This window comes from Salvelinus sp. IW2-2015, unplaced genomic scaffold (genome assembly GCF_002910315.2).
Source record: "Salvelinus sp. IW2-2015 unplaced genomic scaffold, ASM291031v2 Un_scaffold1143, whole genome shotgun sequence".
Lineage (NCBI taxonomy): Eukaryota > Metazoa > Chordata > Actinopteri > Salmoniformes > Salmonidae > Salvelinus > Salvelinus sp. IW2-2015.
Genome location: NW_019942753.1, coordinates 27,299 through 49,228, shown reverse-complemented (window position 1 = coordinate 49,228; position 21,930 = coordinate 27,299). Strand labels below are relative to the sequence as shown.

Sequence of the window (21,930 nt, the reverse complement as noted above, 5' to 3'; positions counted from 1 at the left end):
AATGCTAGCCCAGCCAATGCTATTGGTGTGTCTGAGCCCTTAGTGGAAATTTACACCTAAAGTGTTTTGATAAAGAAAACTATGCAAGATTTTTATTGTAAAAAGATATTTGTTTGACCAGTTACTTAGAAACACGAATAGGGATATTTGGTTCAGAACTGGATTGAAATCTATCTGTGTTTTAAGCTGATATCAATATCTATTTAGACTGCATGACCATTGGCAACCATTAAGATATAGATGTTCACATGCCAAGTGAGTGAGCGGGTGAAAATAACTTACTCTCTGGGGCCTTGACAACCTTTGGCCTCCTGCCTCTCGTTTTCAGGAGTTTTCTTCCGTACTGACCAATGGGCTTGGGGCTATTAACAGTCCCTCTCTTCTCTCTCCTGTCCGGATCTTGTTTTGATTCCTGATACTTTTATTGGGTTTGTCTTAAAGGAGAAATTCCTGTTCTGCACATCCTGTTTTACCTTCTACCCCTATGTTCCTTTATCTTCCGTCCTGTGGGGCCACTGAGTGACCCCCCCTCCCCCCTTATGACCAATCCGCCTCTGGTGAGGGCTACTGACCAGCCTGTCTGTCAGCCCTGCTACACCCCATTAACTTGGCCGCCTGCTGCAGCTGCTTTTGGGTTGAGGGATGGGGGGGGGGCCAAGGTATCCAGCTGGGTTGGAAGGCCTGGTGGGGGCAGGTCTGGGTCCGGGCCCAGATGTAGATGGTTTAGGTGAAATTGAGATGTTGGCTAATGGGGGAAGGGCACAGGAGCTTCTGAGGAACACAACTCCTCAGGCTTCACTCACAGATTCCAAAGAAATGCTTTGTGAGTGTTTGTAGGGCTGTCGCGGTGACCGTATTACCGCCACACTGGCAGTCATGAGTCATGACCGCAGTCAAATTCCACGTGACCGTTGAGTCACGGTAATCTCCTCTTATGCACTCTGGACATGTATTGGTAGTACCTAACTCGCTAAYGACCATCAGGTGCTAATGGCTGGTACTCAGGGCTCTATTGTCCCTCTAATCACTCTGACATCAATGCAAATGCAATCCAAAATCACATCACTGTATATTACCCACGGAAGAAAAACATTAAAAACAAAAATAAAAAGATTTAAGATGTCTTTGGTACATAATTGGTCTATCCTATGCTCCAAAATTGTACCAAATTTTAGTAAATGCCTTTAAGTGTGGACTGTATTATTATGCATAGCCTACTGGATGGACTAGGTACCTTATGAAACGCTCCAAACTTTATGTCTATGAGTCTGGGAGAGAACGTATAGGCCTAGGCGATGCTGTTGGTTCACTGAGTTGTGCAGGGCGGCTTACGGAGTTTGCCTACAATTATAGTGAATTTGTATTTTATTTTAAATAGCCTAGTAATAGGTAGTGATGCACTGATATTACATTTTTGGCCAATACCGATATACAATATTTTTCTTGCCAAAAAAAACAATGCCGATAACCAATATTTAAAATTTTAGCAGCCTTTTAAGCATTCTAGTACAGTTAAATAGTTAACACACACACACATGGACGAAGCAGTCTAAGGCACTGCATCTCAGTGCAAGAGGCGTCACAACAGTCCCTGGTTCGAATCCAGGCTGTATCACATCCGGCCGTGATTGGGAGTCCCATAGGGCGGCGCACAATTGGCCCAGCGTCGTCCGGGCCGTCATTGTAAATCAGAATTTGTTCTTAACTGACTTGCCTAGTTAAATAAAGGTTACACATATACACACCACACTGACCAAAAATATATTTTGTTGGCATTCATGTATGTCCCCATTACCAGTAAAACATAATCAAAAATAAAAAAAATCACTTACTTGCTGTGCTGTTTCGTTGCTCATTTGTTCAGTTGTTTCATTCTCAACCAGGATTTCTATGGAACACCGTTTGTTTGTTTGCGTGTCAAAAAAGATACACGTCAAATAACACACTTTGACGTGTCAAATAAGCTTGTTGACCAATCAGGACCTGAATGTGACTGCACGTCAAATAATAATTTAACGCGTTCATACATTTTTACCTAGTTATTACACATAGTGTAATCAATCACTCGTATTTCATATGTCACAATGATTCATCGATACGTATGCTATGATGCCGGTAAAGTTGTCTCGCGCACCTACAGTGCTGGTTGTAAAAAAAAAGCTAGCTAGCTGATGGATGCAAACAATGTTCTTCCCCAAAAACATGCAAAACGACAATCTGTTTCAGTAGCTATAGTTAGCTAACTAACTATATAACTAGGTGTCACACTAACTAGGTGTCATCGTCTAAAATAACCCTAATTTATAAAACAGTTCTTATTTGAATAATGGTGGTGGGACCATCTATGTGAAGCTAGCCAGCCAGCCAGCTAGTTTCATCTGGCTAATGAGGCTTGACCGGACCGGGTTATGTGTTGTGAAGCTAGCCACAATAAGGATTAGCCATAATAGTGGACTTTGCAATTAGCCTTCAAAATAAAATTATGGCATAATTCTACTATTTGTATTAATTTGCGTCACTGTCAATGACAATTTTATTTTGAAGGCAAACCGCAAATTCCACTATTGTGCCTAATCCTTATTGTGGCTAGCTTCACAACACATAACCCGGTCCGGTCAAGCCTCATTAGCCAGATGAAACTAGCTGGCTGCTTATAACATTGGCTTTGAGCAACAGGGTTAAGTAGCTGGCTAGCTATTTATTTTCATGAACTGAAGTTCAATTTCAATAGGTGAACAACAACTGGTAACCTAGCTAATACTTATTCACAAGGATTCCTAAATCATTGCTAAGAATAATGAAAATAACTGCAGTTTCTACTGGTCATTGTTTCCAGGCTGGTTGTATTGGTGCTCGCTAGGTACCAAGCTAAAGCTAGCTACCCCAGAAGTTGCGGTCGAACAAATTATGCTTTATTATCAACGCGGTATTGTAGACACATTGTTTATGGAAGGTCTTTGCTTGTTTGCAGACTTTTTTTGTACAGCTTTGACAGTGCTACTGTATCTTTTTTGATGCACAAAGACCCAAACGGTGTTCCATAGTATCTATGTCGTGAAGCTAATAGCAGTGACGGTATTACTGTGTAACTCCGTTAGGGCAACATCTGAAAAATAGCGCACTTGGTAGTGTGTACCGGTGCTCGACCAGTCGGCGAAAGCCAACATCACGCACGACAGAGAACGGTTGATTGTCAAGGGTAATGAATTCCGTTATCTTGGCTTCAATGGATTTCGCCTTTGAATTGTCTCGCTGAAATTTTCTTACTCTTTCAAATGACTGCTTGACTTGTTGACTGCTCGATCCACACAGCAGACATTGTGAGCTAGGTTAGGAATGCTGTGTTGCACGTGTAGCGCAACATTTTGTGTGGCGTCATTAAGTCCTGTACCTACATTATATATACTCAGCAAAAAAAGAAACGGCCCTTTTTCAGGACCCTGTCTTTCAACGATAATTCGTAAAAATCCAAATAGCTTCACAGATCTTCATTAAACATTAAAAGAAAGATGCCCAAGGGTCCCTGCTCATCTGCGTGAACGTGCCTTAGGCATGCTGCAAGGAGGTATGAGGACTGCAGAAGTGGCTAGGGCAATAAATTGCAATGTCCGTACTGTGAGACGCCTAAGATAGCGCTACAGGGAGACAGGACGGACAGCTGATCGTCCTCGCCGTGGCAGACCACGTGTAACAACACCTGCACAGGATCGGTACATCCGAACATCACACCTACGGGACAGGTACAGGATGGCAACAACCACTGCCCGAGTTACACCAGGAATGCACAATCCTTCCATCAGTGCTCAGACTGTCTGCAATAGGCTGAGAGAGGCTGGACTGAGGGCTTGTAGGCCTGTTGTAAGGCAGGGCCTCACCAGACATCACTGGCAACAACGTCGCCTATGGGCACAAACCCACTGTCGCTGGACCAGACAGGACTGTCAAAAAGTGCTCTTCACTGACGAGTCGCGGTTTTGTCTCACCAGGGGTGATGGTCGGATTCGCGTTTATCGTCGAAGGAATGAGCATTACACCGAGGCCTGTACTCTTGAGCGGGATCGATTTGGAGATGGAGGGTCCATCATGGTCTGGGGCGGTGTGTCACAGCATCATCGGACTGAGCTTGTTGTCATTGCAGGCAATCTCCACACTGTGCGTAACAGGGAAGACGTGTGGTACCCTTCCTGCAGGCTCATCCTGACATGACCCTCCAGCATGACAATGCCACCAGCCATACTGCTTGTTCTGTGCGTGATTTCCTGCAAGAGAGGAATGTCAGTGTTCTGACATGGCCAGCGAAGTTCCCGGATCTCAATTACATTGAGCACATTTCTTTTTTTGCTGAGTTTAGGTATGAACGGTAGTTTTGACATTGGTTTTTAACATTGCCGTTAAACTAGACATCGGGCCGATACCGATGTTTGCATTTTTAGCTAATATCGGCCGATTACGATATGTTCACCGATATATCGTGCATCCCTAGTAATAGGGAATTTTTATATTTTCTTAAAGAATATGCTGATGACACATGACCTTTTTAGCTACAAAATATTTCCTTCTTATCCTCTCACTAACTCATTCCTTTCTCGAGCGAGCAGAGATAGGGGCTGTCGAGTTTATTTAMATTTGTTTCGTTGTGGAAACATGTAGCTTGATGAGAGAACATGGTGTGCAGCCTGAGGCAAGGAACAGATTGCAATATWTTTTTTTGCAATATGTTTTCATTTCTAAGACATTGTAAGGTTTGTATCATTCACAACTAAATTTGCCAAATAATGCTAAATCTAGCGTATAGGACCTGTTTCAAAGGAACACTTTTAAGCATTGCCACTGAATATGCACACTCGCTCTGGAATGTGAAAAATATCCTTTCTATTTTATTCAGCTAAGTTCAGTTATATTATTCTTACAATAAAATCATATAAAATAATTGCACGGGGCTTATAAGCATATCTTGTCAGCAAAATTGTTCTATTGTGTTATTGACTGTACGTTTGTTTATGTGTAACTCTGTGTTGTTTTTGTCGCACTGCTTTGCTTTATCTTGGCCAGGTCGCAGTTGTAAATGAGAACTTGTTCTCAACTGGCCTACCTGGTTAAATAAATAAATAAATAAAAAATGAACTAACCTATAGCATGGAGCATAGCCAGATAACATACAGTAGGCCGAAATACATTTTCTTCATATCATGTTTCTTTGCACCTGCCTAAAATAAAAAAAAATGGTTTATTGTGAGGGTGTATATTTAAGCATTAAGGCCCAAGGGGGTGTGGTATATGGCCAATATACCACCAGTAAGGGCTGTTCTTATGCCCGATGCAACGTGGAGTGCCTGGATACAGCCCTTAGCCATGGCATATTGGCCATATGCCACAAACTCCCGAGCTGCCTTATTGCTATTATACACTGGTTACCAACGTAATTTAAAGCAGTAAAAACAAATATTTTGTCATACCTGAGGTGTACAATATAAACCACCTAGTTTATAATAACCATTTAGACCACAATAGAATTCTAGAATGCTGCTGAGATTACTGAGAACTTTCAAGATGAAGCTCATTTTCTCAAACATTTCAAACATAAATAGCTCTAAAACAAAGAACAAATGACAATTAGAAGTTAACTTAGTTTTAAAGATCACATTCATGTCAGTAGGAATAACACTCATTTTTGTCTACAATCACTATCAAAAAAACACTCAAACACTACGTTACTCACTAAATGTACCAAGTATAATATTATACTTATAAATTTTATTTACATATAAATAATTAAAAAATAATCAGAAATGTGACCAGAGAACAATATTCAGAAAGTATTTCAAAATACACACAAAGTGAGCTATTTGATTGACTATGATTCTTTCTTCTGTAAAAATGCAAACAACTATTCGGAGACTATTTCAAAATGTAGGTAACCTCTCTCAATAAGATTTAGTACAKACTAGGCCTGACACAAAATGTAGAAATAGTAGCCTACTTTGACAACAATTCAGTGAATTGGATGTGGTGGCAGACAGGTTGGTGTTAAACAGCAGATGTGAAGAAAAACAAACAGTCTCCTACAACTCAAAACCCCCAGCCACTGTCACTTTAGGCCCTGGGGGTGTGGTACAAGGGTGAATGGTGGGCCTTGGGGCAGAAACACTCCATGGAAATGTAGGCTCCCCTCTCGGGTGTGCTCTCCCTCTGCTTCCTCTTCTCCATATTCCTCTACATTCCCTCTCCTCTGCCTTCCCTCATCACTCTCCTCTCTCTCCCTCCCTCATCACTCTCCTCTCTCTCCCTCCCTCATCACTCTCCTCTCTCTCCCTCCGTCATCACTCTCCTCTCCCTCCCTCATCACTCTCCTCACCTTTCTCCCTCATCACTCTCCTCACCTTTCTCCCTCATCACTCTCCTCTTCCTCCTCGCTCCACATCTCTATCTCTCCAATCATCTCTAACTCCTCTTCCTCCCTGCAGAGCCCTGACTCTCCACATCACTTCCCTCACTTTCACTGACCTGGAGGGAGGGAGGGAAGCAACTAATAGGAAACAATTGTGGTCAGGAACATAATCTCTCTCCCTCTCACACTGTCGCTCTCTTCCTTCCTCACTTTTTCTCAACCATACACATACTCTCTTCCTAATAATCACCTCTTAGGGGTTTCCATAATAAATTGTGTGGTAGTTACATGCTTCCCATTTTACTTACACACACTCACACCGTGAACAGTATCATCATGATTCTGTACAGCACTTTAAATCAATCAAAATTATTTTATGAAGCCCTTAGTGGCCAGATTGTTTCTCAGTTCATGGTGTGTATATGTACAGTACCAGTCAAACGTTTTGGACACACCTACTCATTGCAAGGTTTTTCTTAATTTTTTACTATTTTCTACATTGTAGAATAATAGTGAAGACATCAAAACTTTGAAATAACACATATGGAATCATGTAGTAACCAACATTCTTTTTAAACCAATATATATTTAACATTTTATTTATAAGCTGTCATCAAGGCTTCTTGAAGAATGGCTATTTGAAGAATCTGAAATCTGAAATAATTATTAAATATATATGGATTTGTTTAACACTTCTTTTGGTTACTACATGATTCCATATGTGTTATTTCATAGTTTTAATGGCTTCAGTCTTAATCTACAATGTAGAAATAGTAAAAAAAAAAAWAATAATAATAAAAATGAGTAGGTTTGAATGAGTAGGTGTGTCCAAACTTTAGACTGGAACTGTATGTCAGGCTGATAGATAAGCAGACAGGAGTACAGAGACGTTCATGAATATGAGTACACGAAGACGTTGATGAATATGTTGATAGATAGGTCAGGTTATAACAATAAAGACTATATAGGGCACTTCAAGACCCATGGTCAGATTACTTTTCATAGATGGTAAGAAGTCAAAGTACAGCTGAAGTCCGAAGTTTACATACACCTTCGCCAAATACATTTAAACTCAGTTTTTCATAATTCCTGACATTTAATCCTAGTAAAAATTCCCTTTTTTAGGTCAGTTAGGATCACCACTTTATTTTAAGAATGTGAAATGTCAGAATAATAGTAGAGAGGATGATTTATTTCAGCTTTTATTTCTTTCATCACATTCCCAGTGGGTCAGAAGTTTACATATGTAACGGATGTGAAATGGCTAGCTAGTTAGCGGTGGTGCGCGCTAATAGCGTTTCAATCGGTTACGTCACTCGCTTTGAGACCTTGAAGTAGTGGTTCCCCTTGCTCTGCAAGGGCCGCGGCCTTTGTGGAGCGGTGGGTGACTGTTGTTGATGTGTGCAGAGGGTCCCTGGTTCGCGCCCGGGGCGAGGGGACGGACGTAAAGTTAAACTGTTACATTGATGCTGTTGACCCGGATCACTGGTTGCTGCGGAAAAGGAGGAGGTTGAAAGGGGGGTGAGTGTAACGGATGTGAAATGGCTAGCTAGTTAGCGGTGGTGCGCGCTAATAGCGTTTCAATCGGTTACGTCACTCACTTTGAGACCTTGAAGTAGTGGTTCCCCTTGCTCTGCAAGGGCCGCGGCCTTTGTGGAGCGATGGGTAACGATGCTTCGTGGGTGACTGTTGTTGATGTGTGCAGAGGGTCCCTAATTCGCGCCCGGGTCGGGGCGAGGGGACGGACTAAAGTTATACTGTTACACATACACTCAATTAGTATTTGGTAGCGTTGCCTTTAAATTGTTTAACTTGTGCCAAACGTTTCGGGTAGCCTTCCACAAGCTTCCCACAATAAGTTGGGTGAATTTTGGCCCATTCCTCCTGACAGAGCTGGTGTACCTGAGTCAGGTTTGTAGGCCTCCTTGCTCGCACACACAATTTTTTAGTTCTTCCCACAAATTTTCTATAGGATTGAGGTCAGAGCTTTGTGATGGCCACTCCAATACCTTGACTTTGTTGTCTTTAAGTTATTTTCCCACAACTTTGGAAGTATGCTTGGGGTCATTGTCCATTTGGAAGACCCATTTGCGACCAACCTTTAGCTTCCTGACGGATGTCTTTAGATGTTGCTTCAATATATTCACATAATATATCCACATTTTCCTTCTTCATGAAGCCATCTATTTTGTGAAGTGCACCAGTCCCTCCTGCAGAAAAACACCCCCACAACATGATGCTGCCACCCCCATGCTTCACGGTTGAGATGGTGTTCTTCGGCTTGAAAGCCTCCCCCTTTTTCCTCCAAACAACGATGGTCATTATGGCCAAACAGTTCTATTTTTGTTTCATCAGACCAGAGGACATTTCTCCAAAAAGTATGATCTTTGTCCCCATGTGCAGTTGCAAACCGTAGTCTGGCTTTTTTTATGGTTGTTTTGGAGCGGTGGCTTTTTCCTTGCTGAGCGGCCTTTCAGGTTATGTCGATATAGGACTCGTTATGAATATAGATATAGATACTTTTGTACCTGTTTCCTCCAGCGTCTTCACAAAGTCCTTTGCTGCTGTTCTGGGATTGATTTGCACTTTTCACACCAAAGTACGTTCATCTCTAGGAGACAGAACGCGTCTCCTTCCTGAGCGGTATGACGGCTGTGTGGTCCCATGGTGTTTATTCTTGCGTACTATTGTTTTTAGAGATGAACGTGAGATCTTCAGGCATTTGGAAATTGCTCCCAAGGATGAACCAGACTTGTGGAGGTCTACAATTTGTTTTCTGAGGTCTTGGCTTTTGGTTTTCCCATGATGTCAAGCAAGGAGGCACTGCGTTTGATGGTAGGCCTTGAAATACATCCACAGGTACACCCCCAATTGACTCAAATGATGTCAATTAGCCTATCAGAAGCTTCTAAAGCCATGACATCATTTTCTGGAATTTTCCAAGCTGTATAAAGGCTTAGTCAACTTAGTGTATGTAAACTTTTGACCCACTGGAATTGTGACACAGTGAATTATAAGTGAAATAATCTGTCTGTAAACAATTGTTAGAAAAATTACTTGTGTTATGCACAAAGTAGATGTCCTAACCGACTTGCCAAGACTATAGTTTGTTAACAAGAAATTTGTGGAGGGGTTGAAAAATGTTTTAACGACTCCAACCAAACTGTATGTAGAATTCCGACCTCAATTGTATGTGGCACAACGGTTTACAGATACAACACTTCAACTATTGTTTATTTATTTATAATGTTGAAAGTAAAAGATTGCAAAGATGATCTTCTGCAATTTAGCCTAACAGGTTTAAGGCACTTCTTAATATATTTCTATGGGCTTAGTTAGCTGGTTGTCTTTGTAGGGAGGGAGTGTGACGACCAACTGACGGCGGCGCAAGCAAAGCACAAGGTTGACACTTTGCGTGCGCAGCCCAAATTTACCGACACACACAACTTTTCTTGCCTAACAGGCTAGCCAGCGAGAAACAGATATTTTTGTAGAAAGAAAGGCACTTCGCGGGCGCTATAGTAATTTAAAGAAAGGTCGTTGACAGCCACTATGGGTTCTGAAGAGTTAAATGGATTTATTATCCTTTTTTCAATGTAGACGTTGAAAGGCGCGCATCAGCGGCTTGTATGCGTGCAGTCTTTGAAATGCTAAACCTGTTTTGTTTTTGTTTTTTTCAGTCAATTACTATGACACTGGCAGTCATTTGCATGAAAAAAAAACGGTGGACAAAATTTTGTGACCGCCACAGCCCTAAGCGTGTGTATGTTTGGGTGTGCTGGATGTTAATTCTCCGCGCCATCTCTCCGCAGAATGGGAGTGGTGCTTGGGCAGATGAGAATGACAGTGGAAGAGGAGGAAGAGGAGAGGCCTCCAGAGACTTTGCTAAGGTACGTACGTATATGGTCTGGAGCACATTATGGCTGAACCAGGCTTTGGTTAGCACTCAGAACACAGCTCTAACAGGTCATCAAATACCTATCTAGCAGTAAAGAAAGAATGTTATTAATCTCATAGAGAAGGTCACAGGTCAGATTTTATATAATGAACCCTTACTATTTATTAGTAGTGATTGCTTGATGATACTTCCTGCTTTCCTTTAGTTAGCCAATTGATTRGAAGCAATTCAATAAATACAAATGCATGTTGGACTTRARTGSTWTATTTAAAAGTATCAAAAGATAAGACTGACTGRAACKCAATGGTTTTCACCTTCAGCTGTATGAGCTTGACAGTGACCCCAACAGAAAGGAATTCCTGGATGACCTGTTCACCTACATGCAGAAAAGAGGTAAGAAGACTGACGTTTAGAAAGCAACTTTCCCCTACTACTTCCATTTCCTCTTCTATGTACTACAGTTCACTTGTAGAGATACTGAAATTCTCACAAAGATTGTCTTGCCTGTATGATTCACAACACCATAGTTTCTCTTCAACTTTCAGTCGCATGCAAACGCACACACACACACGAAACAAGCCCTTTCTCAGAGAAAAGAGTAGTCAACTAGAAAGTAGACTTCAACTGTAGAACACTGTAAATCATGTTTCGCTGTGTTAAAGATGAGATCAGTCTCTTGGTGTCCCCTCTGACAAGCACGCGCACGCACGTACACACACACACACACACACACACGAAACAAGCCTTTCCTCTCCTCAGAGAAAAGAGTAGTCAACTAAAAAATAGACTTAAACTATAGAACACTGTAAATCCTGTTTCGCTGTGTTAAAGGTGTTGTCAGGTGAGATCAGTCTCCTGCTGTCCCCTCTGACCCCCCCCACACACACACACACACACACACACACACACACAAGTCTCAGACCTGAGAGGACCTGTTTAGGCTGTGACTAATTCACTAAGCAAACAGCCTGGAAGGCTCCACAATCAGTCTGCTTTCTAAACATCGCCCCTCAAATGAGAGAGACCACCTCAGACTACAGAACTGCTAAGGGATAAAAGGCTCAGTTCAATCCAACCTGTAATTTGCAGTATTTTCCCAGTATCTTATAAACATAGMTTTTTCCCTGTGGTCATATCACATTTTCAGAATGCTTTTAGGTCATGTTCAATTGCCAGGTACACTCCTCTCTATATGTATTTGAACAGTGAAGCTACATTTTTTTATTTGTCTCTATACTCCACCATTTTGGATTTGAGATCAGGTGTTTCATATAAGGCAACAGTACAGAATGTCACCTTTTATTGGAGGGTATTTTCATAAATATCTGTTTTACAGTTTAGAAATGAAAGCACTTCATGTATCTATTTTAGGAGGTCACGTATTTAGACAAATTCACTAAAAGTGTATTAAAGTAGTCAAAAGTTTAGTATTTGGCCCCATATTCCTTTGCACTCAATGACTACATCAAGCTTGTGACTCTACAAACTCGGATGCATTTGTAGTTTGTTTTGGTTGTTTCTGGTTATATTTTGCTCAATAGGAACTGAATGGTGACCAATGTATTGTCATTTTGGAGTCACTTTTATTGTGAGTAAGAATAGAATATGTTTCTGAACACTTCTACATTCATGTGGATACTACCATGATTATGGATAATCGTGAATTAATGTGAAAAAGGTTCAGTGAGAAATGTAGAGGCACAAAGAACGTTACTTCCTTCTTTTCACTCTTTAATTTATGTTAGTATTGTGGAGTAATTACAATGTTGTTGACCCATCCACAGTTATCTCCTATCACAGCCATTAAACTCTGTAACGGTTTTAAAATCACCAGGCCTCATGGTGAAATCCCTGAGTTAGGAAGGATTGTATTTTTGTAGTGACTGGGTGAATACTTTCTCAAGGCACTGTACCATAATGAATTTAATATTTAAATAAATAAAACAAATGTAAACACGAATAAGAATTGTATATAAAATTATATTTTTCAAATGGAAAAGTTTATATTGCGAAGTGACGAGCATCTCGCATGTGAGTGTTATTTTTCAAAGCCAGTGATAATTGGTAGTATTATAAACTTTGAAACAACTGGTTTGTAGTAGGCTAGTAGGCTACAGAATTAGAGAAAAGTTGTTTCTCTGAACCTCAGGCAGTAGGCTCAAACAAGCCTGTTTCTCTCCCCAGTAAGAGGCAGCCTGCTTGTCTCATAGACTCTGACCAGCAGCAGCAACCTATCCTCCTTATTTATGTTTAGAAAACTATTTTGAAGGCCAAAATTATGTTCACCCAAGATGAAAGGGAGCCATGACTGAAAAAGTTTGGGAAGCCCTGATCTAGCTAATGATTAGTACAAATACATATGGGCAACCCCATGTTTCTGCCTATTTATTTATAGCCACTATGCTGCATAATTTGGGCTACAGGTGATAATGCTTATTGCTAAATAACACACCAGCCTGATAATATGGACCAATATTTTGTTAGGCAAATTTTTTCAGGGAGAAATTCTATTTTAAAGGTGTCACCATTTTACTTTCATTAATTTTGTAGTAGAAAAGTCACCAGGGCTGCGTTCAGTACAAAAAAAAACATAATTAAACATTCAATTAAATGGAAACGGGGGTGTTCTGAATGACCGGTTGAAAACGGGGAGGGATTCTGTTGTGGGTTCCCTTCAAATATGTCACTCATTGCTTCAAGCCACACCTCAGCACACCTACCAAATGGAGCAAATGTGGAGTATCTTAAAGTCTGTTCAAGAAAGTTGAAGAACGTTTTGGGGAAGCGTCATTCAGTACAAGCCGTTACGCAACGTAGCAAACATTCAATCAAACCCCAGAACTGACTTTCTCAGTCGTTCTACCAAGAATTTGTCAAGCATGGTTTCTTTCTTAATTGTTAGAGTTAGACCAACAGTTTAAAGTAATACAGAAATTATTGGTATTTCAGTTGTGGTTGGGATATATTGACCAAATTATCAGGAAAGTTTTGGATGTATTTTCCCTTAAAAATACACCAGAAACATTTCACAGCTATTTCGTCTTGTTTTATTATCCTGCCCCAAGAAGGGTGTTGAACCCGGAACCCATTGACCCTGACCACCCATAATATGCAACACAAAGTTACGTACTTAGCAAAACCTAACACAACCAAAACAAACTGCAAATAAATCCGAGTTTGTAGAGTCAAAAGCTTGATGTAGTCATTGTGTACTAGGAATATTTGCCGAAATAGTACACTTTTGACTACTTTAATACACTCAGTGAATTTTGTCCAAATACTTCACTTCCTCAAATGTGTGGACTAGATACATAAAGCACTTGCTTTTAAAACAGATATGTATGAAAATACCCTCAAATAAATGTTGACATTCTGTACTGTCACCTCATATGAAACATTTGATCTCCAATCCAAAATGCTGGACTATAGAGCCAAATGTAACATAGTTAGTTAGTTTCACTGTGTGTGTGAACTAAGATACTCTCAAAACATTGCCACGGCGGATGCCATCGACTCTGATCTTAAGACAGTCAGATGACTGAGTCCCTGTAGAGAGAGCCTTATGTGTGTCCTCACACGGCCAGTGAAATCAGCGGTAGCTAGTGACTCCCCACCCTGGTCCCTGGGCCTTTGCTGCCCTGGCACGTGTGTTTTAGATGTCTTGTTGGGGGATAATGTATTAGTTAGAGGGAGAGGATTTGTCATTGGCCAATTAGCATGTCACTGCTCTGACAGTGGGGAGTGGAAGGCTGACCCTTGTACTATGTTGGTCAGATCGGAATCTTCATCAAGCCGACTAAAACTGGATAGATGATGATTTAATCAGTTGTTTTTTGTGGTTTCCTTTTTTATCCACTCATACTGCAAGTGTGTTGTTTTCACAACCAGTCAAGTTCAACCTGGTTTCATTCATGATGCATCATTTTGTTCAGAACATGGTGCCAGGATGAGTTTCAAAATCAAATGTGTTGTGTCACATGCTTCGTAAACAACAGGTGTGGACTAACAGTGAAATGTTTTCTAACAGGCCCTTCCCAACAATGCAGTGAGAAAGAAATGGAGAAATAATAGAAAAGTTAAACACGTAATAATATATACACAATGAGTAAATAACTTGGCTATATACAAGTGGTACCAGTATCGATTCGATATGCAAGGGTACAAGGTAATTGAGATAGCTAAAGGTGTACAGTACCAGTCAATATTTTGGACACCAACTCATTCAAGGGTTTTTATTTTCTACATTGTAAAATAATAGTGAAGACATTAAAAGTATGAAATAACACATATGGAATCACGTAGTAACCAAAAAAAGTGTTAAATAAATCAGAATATATTTTAGATTTTAGATTCTTCAAAGTAGCCACCCTTTGCCTTGATGACAGCTTTGCACATTCTTGGCATTCTCTCAACCAGCTTCATGAGGTAGTCACCTGGAATGCATTTTGATTAATAGGTGTGCCTTGTTAAAAGTTCATTTGTGGAATTTCTTTCCTTCTTAATGTGTTTGAGCCAATCAGTTGTGTTGTGACAAGGTAGGGGTGGTATACAGAAGATAGCCCTATTTTGGTAAGACCAAGTCCATATTATGGCAAGAACAGCTCAAATAAGCAAAGAGAAACGACAGTCCATCATTACTTTAAGAAATGAAGGTCAGTCAATCTGGAAAATGTCAAGAACTTTGAAAGTTTCTTCAAGTGCAGTCGCAAAAACCATCAAGTGCTATGACGAAACTGGCTCTCATGAGGACCGCCACAGGAAAGGAAGACCCAGAGTTACCTCTGCTGCAGAGGATACGCTCATTAGAGTTAACTGCACCTCAGATTGCAGCCCAAATAAATGCTTCACAGAGTTCAAGTAACACATCTCAAGATCAACTGTTCAGAGGAGACTGCATGAATCAGGCCTTCATGGTCAAATTGCTGCAAAGAAACCACTACTAATGGACACCAATAAGAAGAAGAGACTTGCTTTGTCCAAGAAACACAAGCAATGGACATTGGACCGGTGGAAATCTGTGCTTTGCTGGTGACACTGTCAGTGATTTATTTAGAATTCAAGACAAACTTAACCAGCATGGCTACCACAGCATTCTGCAGCGATACGCCATCCCATCTGGTTTGCCCTTAGTCCCACTATCATTTCTTTCTCAACAGGACAATGACCTTAAACACACTTCCAGGCTGTGTATTGGCTATTTAACCAAGGAGAGTGGTGAAGTGCTACATTGGATTACATGGCCTCCACAATCACCGACCTCAACCCATTTTGAGATGGTTTAGGATAAGTTGGACCGCAGAGTGAAGGAAAAGCAGCCAACAAGTGCTCAGCATATGTGGGAACTCCTTCAAGACTATTTGAAAAGCATTCCTCATGAAGCTGGTTGAGAGAATGCCAAGAGTGTGCAAAACTGTCATCAAGGCAAAGGGTGGCTACTTTGAAGAGTCTCAAATACAAAATCTATTTTGATTTAACTCTTTTTGGGGGGGTTACTACATGATTCCATAGTTTTGATGTCTTCACTATTATTCTACAATGTAGAAAATAGTAAGATTAAAGAAAAACCCTTGAATGAGTAGGTGTGTCCAAACCTTTGACTGGTACTGTACATATAACTAGGAATAAAGTGACAGATGGTAAACAGTAGCAGCAGTGATGAGTCAAAGAAGTTATTCAAGATAATTGTGAGTGGTGATGGGTGAGTCCTGATTTCTAGCTGTGTTGTGTTTCCAATAAGATTCACTGAGAGAGTGATAACCCCCAGGCTTCTTTATTGATGATATCACAGGATCATTCTAGAACCAGAAGGTCAATGCTTTTAGCTGAGATGTTCTCTATTCCGTCATTACCATGGTGCAGCAAAGAATTTCACCTACGTGGCTACCCTGTCAATACCTCTTTGTGGCCTGAGAGAGAAAGAACCCCCCTCTCCTCTTTTCTACTTCAATAAGCGGCACTTGGCTGACCTCCGCTGTCTCCTAAATCGGGGCCTTAATCATGGAGAACAAATTGCTTGGCTGTCTTCCCACTCGGCTGTGAGAACAGGGCCGCAGCACAGCACACGTTCCCCAGGACTACCGTGAGATGCAGCCCTCAGCCGCTTGCCTCGCAGGCCAGGCCAGTGATCTCTCTGACAAAATGATGTCTGGCCCTGTTATGAGGCACTGTACTCCATTTTTGGTTTGTTTTTGTGGCTTCTGCTGCACCATCAAATGGAAATACAGATTTATACTTGGATACTGCATTTCATTTTGTTGTTCTTTGTTCTTTGAGTGTCAAACATTTTTCTCATTATATTACCGTGTTTTGAAGTAGGAGAAAACACTCTAAGCTAATGATATTGAATATATTTGGACAGCTGACAGCTGATCAAAGATGTTAGTTGGAGAAGAGAGTGTGAGTTTCTGAGGAGTGAAAGAAAGAAAAGAGGAAATGGGAAGGTTGAGAGGCCCAAATGGAGGAGCAATTACCCACTTCATGCCCCCCCAGGTCCTTGGGAAGTGGGAAATAACTGAAAGGAAGCTTACGAGAGAATCCCATTTGGCCTTGTGTGCCTAAAAACAGGCGTGTTTGTGTGTTCATTGTTGAGGAATTTCACCAGCTGTCATACACCCAATGAGCCTGTGAAGAGGCCCATTGACGCGCCCCACATTAGAGTAGCAGCAACAGCAGCAGCATTTCCTCTTCAATTGGTGGCTGAGGACTCAGGAGTGTTTAGCTGCCATGTTTTCCTGTAGCCTTATTGTTTATCGTATCCGTTTCCCTTCCTGCGTTCTCTCTCGTTGGGAACGTGGAGAAAAACTTTGACACTGTTGTGTTGCTATTAACCATCTTAAAGGCTTCAGTTTAAGCAGATGGGTGATTGTTTGTTTTGGTTTGACACCCCTCCCTCACCTCTTGCTCTGAGATGGGATGGGGGCTGGGAGGGAGGGGGTAAGGGAGGTGGAGGGGGCAGTAAGGGAGACTGTAGGAGAAACGGGCACTTTATGAAGAAAAAAAAMCCAGTGCAAAGCAGCCAAATGCCTGTCAGCCCTGTCCACTTGAGATGATTAATGGTGCCTAGGTCTGATGGACAGAACGAGTGTGAGAGACTTCTGTTTAGGGAATCACGGGACGGAGAGAGAGTGGGGTTAAGACAAGTGTTTAACACCCCCCCCACCTCTCCAACAAAAAAGATAGACCCCCCGAACTAGTGAGTAGTTTGATCCATCCCAGTTGTCCCTGCTGCCTATGAAGCAGTGTCCTGTCTTGTCATGTTGTTATTTTTAACTTTTATTTATTCAGGGGAGACCAATTGAGACCAGGATCTCATTTTCAATGGTGCCCTGATGACATACAATATAAAGTACAAGATAGAATAACTGGTGCATTACATTAGAACATTACAAACATCACAGCCATTATACATAAGTTATTCAAGTCAATATATCAAAACCGTTGCCTTGGTGAACTCATTTATCATCAGGGGTTTAAACTGCGCTAGGGGCACCAGGGAATCCAAATGTAATGCATTTTGTAAGTGATTCCAAAAAATGTGGAGCGTTAAAACTAAAAGCGGATCTACCTTGTTCAGAGGAGACCCGTGGAACGTCAAGAGTTAAGCAACCGTGTTAACGGGTTTGGGATCTCATGTTTTTATACTTTAACAACAAAGTTTAGTAATTGGGAAGCTTGTGTAGTGTAGGGTTGGGCGGTATCCAGACTTTCATACTGTTTCTGTACCACACAGGGGTGGGTATACGCTATTACCGAATGTGGCGAAAAATCATATTTTTTTATATATATGTATATCATTTAAAAATATATTTTTAAATACACACAAAACAGTTTTGACGACAAGAATCTTGAACCATGAGGTGATTTAATGTCTTTGCTGTAACCAAGAAGCTTGATCTTGACAGCAGGATATCATTCATTTGCTACATCTTAGATTTCTTATATTTATAAGCAGTGGGTGGTGTAGCGTGCACCCTTGCAGCTGTGCCCCTAACTCCCTAAAATTGTATTGAAAATCATACCGTTGGTATTATGAAATACCTTAGTATACGGTGGCGGTGTCAGAGGAAGTCCCAAAAAATTGCCAAAGATTCCTGTCACTCAAGTCATAAACTGTTCTCTCTGCTACCTTATGGCAAGCGGTACCGGAGCGCCACGTCTAGGTCCAAAAGGCTCCTTAACAGCTTCTACTTCCAAGCCATAAGACTGCTGAACAATTAATCAAATGGCCACCCAGACTATTTGCATAGACCCACCGCTGCACCCCTCTTGTTTTTACACTGCTGCTACTCACTGTTTATTATCTATACATAGTCACTTTACCCCTACCTACATGTATAAATTACCTCAACTAACCTGTACCCCTGCACATTGACTCGGTAGCCCCTGTATATAGCCTCATTGTTATTTTTTTGTTACAATTTTGTTTTTGTTTTTTACTTTAGTTTATTTAGTAAATATTTTCTTAACTCGATTTTCTTAACTGCATTGATGTGTCAAGGGTTTGTAAGTAAGCATTTCACGGTTGTATTCGGTGCATGTGACAAATAAAATGTGATTTGATTTGATACAGTATAAATGGTAGGCGTCTTCCAGCAGAACAATGACCCCAAACACACTTCAAAAAGCACCCAGGAACAGTTCCAGACAAAACGCTGGACTGTTCTGAAGTGGCCAGCAACGAGTCTAGATCTAAATCCTATTGAAAACTTGTGGATGGATCTGAAAACAGCAGTTGGGGGAAGGCACCCTTCTAATCTGGGAGACCTGGAGCAGTTTGCACAAGAGGAGTGCCGGTACAGAGGTGCAGGAAGCTCATCGATGGTTATAGGAAGCGCATTATTGCAGTTATTTTGACCAAAGGCTGTGCTACCAAATATTAAGTCTAGTGTCAATCATTTTGTCAATGTCATTTCTGTTGAATGGATATATTAGGTTCTGAATCAAAAACAAAGGTTCTGTAATATTAACAGTGAAATAAAGAATTGTGGAGACCAAATACTTTGTTCAAATTCAACTTATTTTTAGGGAAAACTGTGAGTTACTTGAAAAAAGAGGGTGCTAATATTTTTGGCCACGAATGTATATCGCCCAAACAGGGTTTAGTGTCGAGTGTAATGTAGTAAGTTGATGCGTCAAAAAACCTGATGCTGGGGGTTTGTTTGGCTATTGGAGTAAGAGCTAACTAAGGTTATTATAGTGAAATCCTCTGTAGTAAAGATTTAGATTGTAATGCTGTAAGCCGGCCTTGTCTGTGCCATTTAACCAGAAAGTCAGGACTAGACTGGAGAGAGGGACAGAAACTGATCTGATGGTGGTTTTGCATCATGTATAGCCACCACTAGTCAACTACTTGCTTCCCCCACTCAACCCCAATGGACATGTATTCTTGTCAGTATGGACACGTATCCTTGTTTACGCACATCACCACTTTTAACTGCAGCAGCTGTATAGAATTTAAAACTAGTTGTAAACATACGCTGAGTATACCAAATATAAGAATCAGCTTCCTGAAACCGGTGCGCCGGGTACCTACTACCATACTCTGTTCAAAGGCACTTCAATCTTATGTCGTGCCCATTCACCCTCATTCACCCCCATTCACCCTCTGAATGACACACATCCATGTCTTAATTGTCTCAAGACTTAAAAATCCTTCTTTAACCTGTCTCTCCCCCCTTTCATCTACACTGATTGAAGTGTATTTAACAAGTGGCATCAATAAGGGATCATAGCTTTCACCTGGATTCAGCTGGACGGTCTGTCATGGAAATGTTTTGTACACTCAGTGTATATATGCCGTCTTGTGATCTTTTTATATTCTATTATTTTACTTATTATTATTATTTTATTGTTTCATTCACTTCTTTTTAACCTGTATTGTTGGAACTCTGAGCTTAAGAATTTCACTGTACCCTGCAATTACATCTGCGACCCTGTGCATGTGACTTATAAACTCTGAATTGATTTGGATTTGTTGAAGGCAGGCTTCTCTTTGAACTACAGTAGCTCCGCCAGCTGGCTCAGCACAGCCAGGCCTATTGGCTAGTGACTGAATCTCGAGGCTGACAGTAGTTGTGCCTTAATCGTCTTAATGTTACCTGCTCGGTCAGTCAGCTGTGTTTACTGAGGGCCGGCCACGTTGGCTTGGCGATGTGTTGGCAGACAGGGCTGCGTAGTGTAGTGGCGTGGGAACAGTGGACGCGTGGAAGTCCCTAACAGTAACCCAGAGACGGAGTGCTCTGTCCACACCAATTACACCACGAATGGGCTCCAGGGGATCCATGTATGCATTACATTACCACTCTGAGCAGGGCTAACACTCACGCTACAGAGCCCTCCCCCACCCCCCCACCAATACAGGACAGGGAGGCTCACTGTGCTGTACACACTCACACACACACTTTAGCAGAGCTACAATGGGAACATTCTGTGGCCTGTTTAATAGGGCTTTATTTTCATTTAACAGTTTCTGGAAATGACTTGCCTGAGAGTTTTACCAGCTCTTTCATATGTGCACATCTGTCCATACTATTATAGTAGGTGTTGTGTGAGCAAAATGGTTTCCAACTGAATCCAAACCTGTTGAATCTAACCTCCCCCGCTGGTCTGACAGGTGGTAAAACGTCAGGCTACTCATATGGTGCACTGATTTAGAAACCATTTATTTGAATTTCATTCTGGATTCACTACGCTACTAACTCAAAACCATGAGTGTAGCAACTGTGAGTGTAGCAGCACGTTATATAGATGACTAGCTCACAGATTCAGTTCCTTATGAGAAGTGTGTGMAACATGGCTGTAAAGAACAGTGACTGGGGCCAGAATAGAAATGTGATGGTACTGGAAAATCTCTCCTCTGTCCTCCTCCCTCCCCCGCTCCTCTCTTCTCTCTTCTCCCCTCACCCACTTTTCCCTCTCTTCTCCCCTCTCCCCCTTTTCCCTCTGTTTATTGTGCTACAGTTCCAGCCACTGAAACTTGATAACACCGTGGGGGATAGGGGCCGAGGGTAGTGTGCAGGRCAGGCGGTGGGGGGAGGGGCTGGATTAAGGGGCCTCCTGTCCTGAAGAGAATGATTAATGAGCCCCTAAAACTGGGGTGCCCCGCCTTTTTGATAGGGGGAACACTGACGGACAGCAGACTAGGGAAAGACCGCCACGTGTCTGGACTGCAAGGGAGGAGGGCATGAGGGATAGAGGTAACCGACAGACAGAGGAGGAACAGAGAAAGGGGAGAGGGTGCCACAACTACAGAGGCATCAGAGGGGAAGTGGAGTGAAGGGAGGCATCAGGCCTGCGTGTTTGGAAACAAGGCCACAGTCTTTCATTTCCCCTGGAAATGGGCGATCCGTCACTGGGGGTGTGTCCCAAACAGCACCCTATTCCCTATATMGTTTACTACTTTTGACCCGAGCCCTATGAGCACTACTTTTGACCTGTGCCCTGGTTAAAAGTTGTGCACTATATGGGGAATATGGTGCTATTTGAGACGCAATTTGGGTCTGGGGCTGGTCCAGACAGGCAGGAGCTGGGGATGGGCTGGCAGAGTAGAGTGGGCCCCTGAGGGAGGAAAGGGTGGGAACCGCAGGGCCAACCCCAGCCCAGTGCAGTCAGAGCCACTGCTTTATAATAAATGCCTTATAGAATC

General features: G+C 41.7%; 1 pseudogene; it reads left to right on the top strand.

The window, feature by feature from the left end:
* LOC112069891 (AT-rich interactive domain-containing protein 3B-like) overlaps positions 1-21,930 on the top strand; it is a 59,840-nt pseudogene that overhangs the window by 22,644 nt on the left and 15,266 nt on the right.